The following is an 11764-nucleotide window of genomic DNA, read 5'->3' as shown; positions in this document are numbered from 1 at the left end:
TATCACGAAATAAATTCTGAATACGTCGGCTAGTGGTTGGTTAAGTTTAACCAAATAAACTTGTGGAAGTATTTTTTTTAAGCGCAAAGGATTTATGAGTATTTATTTTGTGATACCTTATTTTTTGTATGATGGTCTTTTAAAGCACGCCATTCTACACTAGTAGAGTTGGAACTGGTGAGAGTTAAGTTCTAACCGTTTTATTCAAACCTGCTTATTAAGTCAAATTGGTCTGATTTACCTTTTTACAGCCAACGTCATAAATAAGTGATCATTTGTGTACCTTGTCGCTTTCAGTCATTACACAATTCCGTATGACTTTTCAAACATGACGTTAAAGTGACAAGGTACAAAGTGGTCACTTATTTATGACGTTGACTGTACTATGATCGCTACAGCAGCAATACTAAACGTAAATATATTTTTTTTTGTGAAAACTGGATAGCGTCATATTAATGATCCTTAGATGTTTTTGACGTGTAAAAGTCAAAATCGAATGTATTACCAAAATTTTGGTTATCTGTTAATTTCATGTGATTTATACTATGTACAGGATATGTACAGTCGACTCGAGGAAAATGAATCACTTGAAAGTGGAACCAAGGTGAAACTTTTCATAATAAATTTCGCTGTGATTTCTTTGGCAAATAGAATGTATGGGACGTCAACATGACAAAGTAGCACAAAGGTGCCCTGGTATGTGATTCAGTTTGCTCAGCTGTACAACCGGGAAATACCAAATACTGAACAACTTATTACAACAGCCAATCACGTTTCAAGAAGATCAATAAAATATGCCGCAGCACGTACTAATGCTCCATAATGTAGTTTTTATTATGCTGCAGTTGAAATATGCTTATGCTTTTTGTAACTGAATAAATGTTTGTAAAAATCGAGTTAAAGTATGTACTAGCTTTTCTTTGACGATCAGCATTTCTTCCAACCTGTGTCCGGAAACTAACAACTTTTTAACAGTTTTACACCAAATACCAAGCTCCAAGTTAAAATCCTCGCGTGGCACTCAGATGATGTCAAACAACTGGTAAAACGCAAACGCAACATGGCGCATGCAAAATGACAGATGCAACAAGCAAAAATATTTACAAAGTGTCCGAATCCGAATATGTTTTAGGTGACGCTCCGTCAAATAAAATGCTTACGTGCAAATACAGTAGGTGCATGATGTGCACAAATCAACTATTTAACTTATTCACTTTCTATTTTCCCCTAAATGATGGCTTCCTGACAGGCGGAATATCGCTAGATGGCGCTTATTTACTTTCTATTTTCCCCTAGCTAAATGATGGCTTCCTGACAGGCGGAATATCGCTAGATGGCGTTAATATCGTGAGGTCCGTTTGATGTTAGTTTTTTGGTTTTGCTTGCGATTGACTCATTTAGTTATTCACAAACGTGCCCAAAAAAAAGTTGTCATACACGGACCGGACCTCCGTCACTAACACCAACGAGCCTCGTCACAGAAACCGTCAAATCTCAATGAGGGCTATCGTTTTTGTCTCACTAGATGGCGCACTGTTGCGTGAGGTTTTTAAGTATGGTTTTGAAAGTCTGTTATTACGGGCGTGGAAACAAAGTTAGATTAAAATCATATTTAATACACCTTAAAACCGTACCAAATAAATATCGAGCATGCCACAGTGTTGCATAGTCCCCGTTTTGTTCGGAAAAAAGGAGGACAAAGGTTTCCGAAAGACAAAACTGTCTCAAACACAGACATTCATTGCCCCGGAACGCATATTTGCCATAATTAATTACAGATATTGCAAAATATTCACAAAATTTCTAATTCTAAATAAACCCGCGTAGCTCACCCAAAAACTATGAGATTTGACATTTCGGAGACCTCACGCTACACTAGCGCCTCTAGCGGCGAATTCATTCGCGATAGCCCTCATTGTAAAATTGCACATTGATGAATGTAATGGTTTACCTATAACCTAATCGATTTAATTCATGGGTTCATCTCATTATATGGACTGATCTGGTTGAAGAAGCTGCGTCGACAGACTGTTATTTTTTACAGTATATTTAACGGTTTCAGTGAAGATTTCACAGTTGCTTTTGACCTAAAAAGTCAGTATGATCTCGCCTCCTGTTTGTAACACTGTTTTGCGTCAATGAGGGCTACTATTTTCGCGCTCACCAGTTGGCGCCACTGTAGACAAAGGTTCTGCCTGAAATATAGTGGTTAGTTTGTTATTACGTGCGTGAAAACAAAATTTACATTTATATCATATTTAATACCATAAAGCCGTACCGTTTTGTTCGAAAAAAAAGGAGGACAAAGGTTTCCGAAAGACAAAACTGTCTCAAAACACAGACATATTCATTGCCCCGTAACGCATATGTGCCATAATTAATTTCAGGTATTGCCAAATATAAAAATAATAGGTATTCTCAAAATTATTCTAATTATAAATAAACCCGGGTAGCTCACCCAAAACAGTGACATTTGACATTTCGGAGACCTCTCGCTACACTAGCGCCTCTAGCGGCGGATTCATATGCGATAGCCCTCATTCCTTTGTTAATGCTACTCATTCAGCAATAATATTTCTAAGCTTTTTTATAAAATAAAATACTTAATTTAATAGGAAGCACCTTTGTGAACGACCGTGTACCTAATGTTATCACTAGCTTAAGTCGATGAGCGTGTTTTGAAACTCGTCACTAGTGCTGCTGTATTGTCTGCGAGCAAATGCAGAAGGCCTACTCCGAAACAAGAAACTCGAAGTTCGTATCGTGCCGTCTCTCTCGCTCGCGTATTAAATAGTATAAGTGTCAGAGGGACCACACGAGACGAACTTCGAGTTTCGGGTTTCGTAGTAGCCCTGCAGGCCCTATACTACGAAGTGCAAAATTCGAACTTCGTATCTTGCCGTCCCGCTAACACTAATATTATTTTATACGAGTGTGAGAGAGACGGTACGATACGAACTTTGACTTTCAAATGTCGCACAACTGTATCTACTGTGCCACTTTTCGCAATATTTTCCTATGAACAAAAAATATAAATAAATACTTTTGAAATCTACTTGGTTTGTTTTATCATTAACTTTTAACTACAGACGTAAGTAACAAGTTATCATAAATTAGACTTATGTTAAAATTAATTCTTATTATAATGATTATGGACGTAAAATTGCTCTAATTGTACCTAACTATTGTAATCTAATTGTTACATGGCTCAATAAAAAAAAACCTCACTAGGTATCCTAAATCAATAGTAATCGATACTACAGAATAAGTTATAGTCCGATACGTCAACAAAATTGATTTAGAAATATATATTATTTATTATTGAGTTATAACACGTATACAAAATTTTTAAAAAATACAACTAGTATCTAATTTACTTACTATTTAGAAATCCTATCCTTCTCATATTAAAAATGTGATAGTTTGTGAACAAACGGGACTTATCACGCTAAAACACCCGAGTAATATCTCGACGTTTCAACCACATTACAGTGGCCGTGGTCACGAGTAGACTGAAGGAATTGTTCCTGATTCGTCGCATTTTCAATATCACATGATACTATGCAATTACCGTGACTCTACTTTTGTATTTAATATTTAAAACGAAATATCAACAATTTCAAATAAAGACACGTCAGTAAAAATTATGATGCACACACATACAAATTAAATTAATATACAGAGCCTATTTACACAATCTAAAATACGACGAATCAGGAATCCGACGACGCGGGAACACGACGAATCAGGAACAATTCGACTGAAGTGTAGGGTGTCAACAACAAGCGCCAGCGCGCTTTTTAACCCCGACGCAAAAAGAGGGGTGTTATAAATTTGACCGCTATGTGTGTCTGTTTGTGGCACCGTAGCTCTTAAACGGGTGGACCGATTTGAATGCGGTTTTTTTTATTTGAAAGCAGGTTGGTTCTTAGACATGTTTCATCAAAATCGGTTCAGCCGTTTTTTAAGATATTCAACTTTGAAGTGACAAAGTCGGGGGTTTTCCAACTACATTTGAGGGCCAGATTTTTTTGCCGCTAAGTATATTTATTTTGACACGCAAATAAGGTAGTTAAAATAAAACCTTCCACGTGCGTGTCGGTCCGGTGCAGGGTTCCGCAGTAATACGCGGCAAGTATTAACTTGTAAAGACCATTAATAAAGCTGTGATAGTTTTCCTTTTAAATTTATTATACTTTATACTATTATACTAAAGTATAATATTGTGTTGCCAGAGGCTAGTGTATTTTGGCGTTATTCGGTCAGTATGACAGCATGAATCCTCGTCACGATAAAATGTTATATTTCCAGTGTTTCCAAACAAACAGTTATATTTCCCGCACTTTTCAGCTAAAATGTTTGGACGAGTAACTGACCAACGGCAGTTAGTAGTTAAATTTTTGAGTCACGCCCATCTAAAGTCAATAGACCAATTTAAACATCTAAATTAGTAACACACATACTAAAGACAAATTATTTTTGTATTATTAAAATATGTATATTTCAATAGTATTTGGTTATCAAAATAAATTAATATTTTAACATAATATAAATAAAACTTGTTTTTGATTAATTCCCGCGTTTTTAAGGTTGACTGTGAATGGTTCATTCAACCTAATTCGTAATGCGTAAAACCGTTCCTAATTGTACTTAGATATAATTCTTTGGAAGAATTGGAAGGATCTTACTAAGACGAAAAGTACATACAATAATTTTTAACTAAATTAATCATCATATTGTTACATAAAAAAGTATTTTAAACGTGACTTTTATTACAGTAACCCATTTAGGAACCATTAAATGGACCCTAAAGTTTTGTAACATTTAACTCGAAGACACGAGTTTGGTTTGGAACATGCATCGTCGCTTTCCCGCCATTTAGTACATCACAATATAAATAAGGGCAGCTGAAAAAGGGCGGGAAATCTCGAACTGAGCGCGCGTGTTTTTTCTAGCTCTTAATTTTTTATATTAATTAGTGGTCAGCGTAGTGTAAATACGGTGTATATTTTTAACTATTTATTGTAAATACCTTTATTTGTGTACATTTCTTCTTTTTTGGTAAGTTTTTTAATATATTTCGATGGAGGAGCCCGATGACCCTGGGGGCGGTGTCCCCAGGTTCATCACACCGTAACTATTAGTTCAATTAATAAACCAGAACCAGATAACGGTATGGATACTGACCATACAGATAGTTCCGTAACATCGGATAAAAATAGAAAACGAGTTTGCCCGTCAAGGAAAATATGCCGCCATTGCAATAAAAAAAGGCGCAGAAATAAAAATAAAAATCCGGACTATATTTTGACTGAAAATGATTGTAATTGCACTAATGATTCTGTAAACAAAGTTGATATTCAACCAATACCTACAACAACTATTAACAACTCTACCACAAATATGAACTCTCCATCTCCACCTCAGCCCACAGACACATTCAGAAAAGTTTATGTAAATACTGATTGCTCACCATTTGTAGTGCATGTACAAAGAATGCAAGATGCACCGAATGACGGTACCTCTATTCATCCCATTTCCTTTGGAAATTTCTTAAAGAAAAAGTCATTTAAGAACATCATTAATGGTAGTGTGAAAAGAATTGGGAGGAATAGAGTCACATTGTCATTTTCTCATCTTGACGATGCTAACAAATTTTTGAATGATAAAACCCTCACTGATAATAAATATAAAGCTTTATCCCATCCTTCAGTGTAATGAGAATGGGAATAGTTAAGGGTGTTCCGGCTGAGTGGTCCCTAGAGGAGATCCTGTTGAACGTTTCTGTACCTTTAGGTACAGGAAAAGTAATTAAAGCAAGAAGACTGAATTACAAAACAATAGTAGATGGTTCAGCAGTCTGGAAACCATCCCAAACAGTGGTGTTAACATTTGATGGTCAAGTTTTGCCTAAAAGAATATTCATCTGTTATAATGCTCTACCCGTAGATCTGTACATATTTCCAACAATCCAATGTTACAATTGTTGCCGATATGGTCACACAAAAACACAATGCCGATCCAAACCATGCTGCTACAAGTGTGGCCAGGGTCACTCTGGGTCTACATGTGATGTTGAGGAGGACTGTGTTTCTTGCTTTTTATGTACTGGACACCATTTTGCAATAAGTAAACAGTGTCCAGAATTTGAAAGACAAAAAATATTAAATTATCTATGGCACAAAGTTGTTTGTCTTACGCTGAGGCATCAAAGCTGCATCATCCAGTCAGCAAACCTTATGCAGATGTTCTATTATCTCCTCCACCACATCAAATTAATCAGTCTCAAATTAAACAGCCCAATCATCAGACTAACACACCAACATCATCATATTCATACAAAAAAACAGTTTTTCTCAAGCCTCGAGATAAACCTCAATATCAAAAAGGTTATGACAAAAATGCTCATAATGATCTCATTAAAGAATATGATATGCCTTCTACATCTGGCAATGGTACTGCCATTCAGAAAGAAAAACCCAAACAACAACCAACCCTCCATTAGTGAGCTCATCCTTGAGCTTATCAAATTACTATCTTCTTCAAACATAATACCGAACAACGTTGCAGATATAATTAGTTTTATTTCAAATATTATAAATGTCAATAATGGCCAACAGCAGCCACATTCTGCAGTGGAACTGTCGCAGCATAAAGAATAAAAAATCAGATTTACTATATTTAATAAATAAACTAAATCCTTTTCTTATAGCATTAAGTGAAACATGGCTCAGAGCAGACTCATGTTTCAAAATTCCTGGCTATGCATGCCTCCGTGAAGATAGGTCAGACGGACATGGCGGTGTAGCTATTCTTGTAAAAAATTCATTTCATTTTACATATCATCCAATACCATCCCATAGCAGCAATTTCTCTATAATTGCTGCAATTGTAAATAATATCTGTATAGTTTCATTGTATATTCCTCATCCATCATTAGTTATACTTAGGGAAATAAAATCCATCTTAGTTTCACTTCCTTCTCCTCTTGTCATCCTAGGAGATTTTAATTGTCATCATCAAGCATGGGGATGTAGCGATTCAAGTGACTTTGGTGATGAAATTTTAGACATTGTTGATTCTCTTAATCTCTGCATACTGAACACTGGTGCACCCACACGCCAAACAGCTCCACATGAAAATACAAGTGCTATTGATTTATCAATAAGTAGTTCCTCAATCGCCAGTACATTGTCTTGGGATGTACTTCCATGTACCTATGGCAGTGACCATTTTCCAGTGATAGTTTCATTCCCTTTCAAAAATAAACCGTTCTTAAAAAGGACTTCTATGTTAAAGCATGTAATAATTAAAAATAAATGGGATGATTTTAAAAAACAATGGACGATAAATTCAGTATCTTGCCAGATTTAAGACATCCTAGCCAAATTATAGAATCCTCCAATGCATTTGCCAAATTACTGACTGAAGCAGCAACTGAAGTTTTCCCAGTTAAAAAATCTTCTGGTGCTAGGATTCCCTGTCCACCATGGTGGGATTCTGAATGCAGTACAGCTGTAAAAAGGCGAAAAGAAATGGAGCTAAGATATAGGGCTAACATGAACGAGGAAAACTACAACGATTTAGTGACCATAATAAAAGAAACTAAAAAGCTTTTGAAGAAAAGAAAGTAGATAGCTGGAGAAATTTTTGCGCTTCCCTATCTCCTAATACACACACCTCTGAAATATGGAGGAAAATAAGGATGTTTAGAGGGGCTTTTGTTGATAACACTGCAACTAAAATAGAGCCTTCAGTAGTTGAAAAATTCTTAGATAAACTCGCTCCTCCATTTGTCACAACAATCCCATTGAAAATAGAGTCAGTTTCTTGCGACAGCGATAGCCAACATTTAAACAGTCTATTTTCACTATCTGAGCTGAAAAGTGTACTATCGTATGTAATTGACTCTGCACCGGGATGCGATGGCATTCCGTATTCATTTTTAGCAAATTCCAGCGACCAAATCCTAACCTATTACTTAAGCCTTCTTAACTTCATTTTCATTTCTCAGGCAATATTCCTCCAGAATGGAAAACACAGTTGGTGTTGCCATTACCTAAACCAAATAAACCCCGGAATGATCATAATTCACTCCGGCCAATAGCTTTATCGACCGTTTTACTTAAAATATTGGAACATATGGTTAAAAACCGCCTAGAGTGGTTATTTGAAACAAAAAAAACTCTACCGGACAACCAATTCGGTTTCCGCAAAAATAAAAGCACATCAGATTGCGTTGGTTTACTGGTTTCGGATATATTATTAGCTTTTTCTCAGAATAAATCGGTAGTAGCATGTTTTCTGGACATAAATTCGGCATATGACAATGTAAATATAGAGATACTTATAAATAAATTGGTAAAATTGGGTGTTCCGACACGCCTCATTAATATAATTTCAGCAATGTTTCACGAAAGGATTATAAAATTAGTCTTAGATTCTGATACTTTATACAGAACTGTTTGGAAAGGTTTACCACAAGGTTCCGTTTTAAGCCCATTACTCTTTAATGTATATACTCATGATTTTCCGTCTATTCTAGTAAACCCTGTATTATCCATACAATACGCTGATGATTTGGTACTGTACTGTGCAGATAGCAGTGTCAGTGACGCTTGCGCAGTATTAAATACCAATCTTAAGCAACTGAAGTGCTACTTAGATACAAATGGTCTGGAGCTATCAATCACTAAAACAACAGCGGTCTTATTCTCAACCAGAACAAGGAAGTGTGATTTGAATCTAGTTTATGATGGTGCATTTATTCCACTTAACAACGAAGCTAAATATTTAGGTGTAGTTTTTGACAGTAGACTCTCGGCCAAAGCTCATTGCACATATGTAAAGATTAGATGTGAACGGTCCCTAAATATTTTAAGATGTCTGGCTGGAGTTTGGTGGGGTAGTCACCCATTTTACCTAAAACTAGTGTACAATGCTGTCATTAGAAGTGTATTGGATTACGGGTCTTTTTTGCTTCGTCCAGGTACAGATACCGCATTTGAAATTCTTAATAAAATCCAAAACAAGGCATTAAGAATAATACTGGGAGCCATGAAAACTAGCCCTGTTAATGCGATGCAGGTGGAATGTGTCGACCCACCGTTACATTTACGACAGCAATTCCTAGCAGATAGGTTTATTTTCCGTTCCATGCAATTCTCAAATCATCCCATTATACCTAAATTATCTTCTCTTCAAAAAGAAATAGAAACATCTTCACACTGGCGCAATAAGAGTCCTCCTTTTATCATCAACAGTTACTTAAAATTTCTACCTCTGTCAAGTTCTACCCATCGATACACAACTCTTCCTTTATATAGTGTTAAATTTGAAGTTTTATTACTTAAGCCAACGGTATTTCTTGATTTGGGTCTTATAAAGAATACTTCAAGTGCAAAGTCATTATTCAACCATTTCCTTGATGTCCGTTGGTCTGGATGGCATTATATATACACAGATGCATCCAAACCTACATTATCTAGCTGTGTGGGAGTTGGAGTGTATCACCACCAGTTCAATATTGTGCAAAAAATTAAACTTCCCCAGAATCCTCAGTTTTTACTGGTGAAGCTTATGGGCTTTTCAAAGCTATTGAATATATTCATTTGATGAAATTAGGAAAATCCGTAATTTTTCAGACTCAAAAAGTAGCTTACAAGCATTACTACATCCTCCATTTAAACAAAAAAATATATCCCATATTTTTGATATTAGAGCTCTGTTACACGAGTGCAGTATCAAAGGTCTCGAGATTCAGTTTGTCTGGGTGCCAAGTCATTCTGGGATTTATGGAAATGAGAAAGCTGACAATCTGGCTCTCGAGGCCGTTCATTCCGGGGATCTTTTCCCCTATAAAAATTACACCATGATCTCCTAGCCCTTCCTAAAAGGTATTTACGGAACTCCTGGGAGTTCTTTTGGTTTGGAGTTCTCTAGAGACCGGAAATTATTATTATAATTTACAACAAAAAATTCCACTGAGACCATGGTTTTATAATTCAAAATTAGGCAGAAGAGAAACATCCATATTGACTCGGATGAGACTGGGCCATACGTGCGCCCCTTCTCATCTGTTTAGATTCAACATAATCAATAGTGAAGCATGTGAATGTGGAGCCACGGTGGCTGACCTAAATCACATCTTTCTATCCTGTCCATTATATGACAGAACTTCGTTTTTGGAATCATTAGTATCCCACAATATACCTCTACCTACAAGCATATTTTCCTTGCTCACCTTTCCCAATATATATAATATAATTGCATCCTTTATTTCTAAAAATGATATTAAAGTATAGTATTTACAAATTTATGTAATTTATTTTGCCTTTGTGTTCTACCTACCCTGACCTTCTATATTCCAAATTCCGTCTACCAAACTACCCCTTCCCGCGTCCAATTTCCCTAACTTGAAAATGGCTAAGGGCAACACTAAAGCCCAAGTCCAGTAACAAAAAAAAAAAAAAAAAAAAACAATTGGAGTGGAAAATTAGCGGCACTTTGTACTATTTTAGCTGCTGCGTTGCGTTACTTACTTTCATTTGATAACTGATCATAGGTGGTCGGTATTGAAATACAAAATAAAGTGGCTTTTGTTTTATAAAATTAACCAGTAACTACCAGAATGTCTCTAGTCAACGACAAGGAAAACCTTTACAATGGAATCAACAACGTGCATATCAAGGTAATTTCGATTGATTTACCTTTCGGTCGGATAGTTGTTTCGTACGTAAATAACATTTATTTTGTTTTAGTCGCCTGTTAAGAATAACGTGCTCGCAGCACAAAACGGAAACGTGAAAGAAGCAGAAACGATGGAAGTGGAGAAAGTGGAGCCCCAAGCAGGCTCTTCTTTCGACCCCCAGCTGGAGCCCCTGCTGCGCGAAAACCCGCGTAGATTCGTGGTATTCCCTATCCAATACCACGACATATGGCAGATGTACAAAAAGGCTGAAGCGTCCTTTTGGACCGTGGAGGAGGTCGATCTTTCAAAGGTAACCTCTTAAAATTTAATTAATTGAATGTAACCGTTCATTATGGTCATTGTTAACGGAAATCATTCAAATCGTACCAATATGACATCACTTCCACAAGAAGTGATATTTTTGTCACTCAAACTTGTTCATTCTTGTTGGTCTACATGTCATCAATCAGCTGTTTCAAACCAATTGTAATTTTAGGACTTGGATGACTGGGAAAACCTGAAAGACAGTGAAAGGCACTTCATCAAGCATGTGCTGGCATTCTTTGCTGCTTCTGATGGCATTGTCAATGAGAACCTTGTGGAACGCTTCTCACAGGAGGTGCAGGTCACGGAAGCCAGGTTCTTCTATGGTTCCAGATTGCTATGGAAAATGTACACTCTGAAATGTATTCTTTGTTGATTGACACATATATCAGGGATCCTAAAGAGAGGTAAGGATTCAAAACAATAAAACAATAGAAATGTGTATGTGGTATGTAATGTTCATTTCCACACACTAACAATATGGTTGATCAAATTAATTTTATATGAGACTGCTTTGGATTTTTTGCCCAAATCTAAATGAAAAGAATTCATGTCACACATGTTAATAATAATAATTAACTTAGATAAACAACCCATTCCATTACATTGATAAATGCATGATATCATACAAGTATGCAAGTTCACAGGAATGTGAAACATCCTAAAATATGTATTAGCCAAACACAATGCCTAAGGGAGTGGTGGTTATTTTCCGTTGGAAAAAATATTTCCTGGTAAAACCAAGTTTTT

The 11764-nt window shown here is 36.2% G+C and overlaps 1 long non-coding RNA gene and 2 pseudogenes across 2 annotated transcripts in view; all 3 read left to right on the top strand.

Moving 5' to 3' along the window:
- Positions 1 to 357: 357 nt before the first annotated feature.
- Positions 358 to 11764, top strand: part of LOC141437817 (uncharacterized) — a 41996-nt gene continuing 30589 nt past the window's right edge. The window contains exon 1 of the long non-coding RNA XR_012452425.1: positions 358 to 1318. This is a non-coding gene — a long non-coding RNA (uncharacterized lncRNA). The remainder of the gene's footprint in view (positions 1319 to 11764) is intronic.
- On the top strand, positions 5122 to 7336 carry LOC141437808 (uncharacterized; annotated as a pseudogene). Its single transcript, XR_012452424.1, has one exon. The product of XR_012452424.1 is annotated as an uncharacterized protein (transcript).
- On the top strand, positions 10566 to 11440 carry LOC141438116 (ribonucleoside-diphosphate reductase subunit M2-like; annotated as a pseudogene).

The sequence above is a fragment of the Choristoneura fumiferana genome, chromosome 18 (genome assembly GCF_025370935.1).
Source record: "Choristoneura fumiferana chromosome 18, NRCan_CFum_1, whole genome shotgun sequence".
Lineage (NCBI taxonomy): Eukaryota > Metazoa > Arthropoda > Insecta > Lepidoptera > Tortricidae > Choristoneura > Choristoneura fumiferana.
Note: the sequence above shows the minus strand (reverse complement) of the source record. Positions and strands in the feature narration are given on the sequence as shown.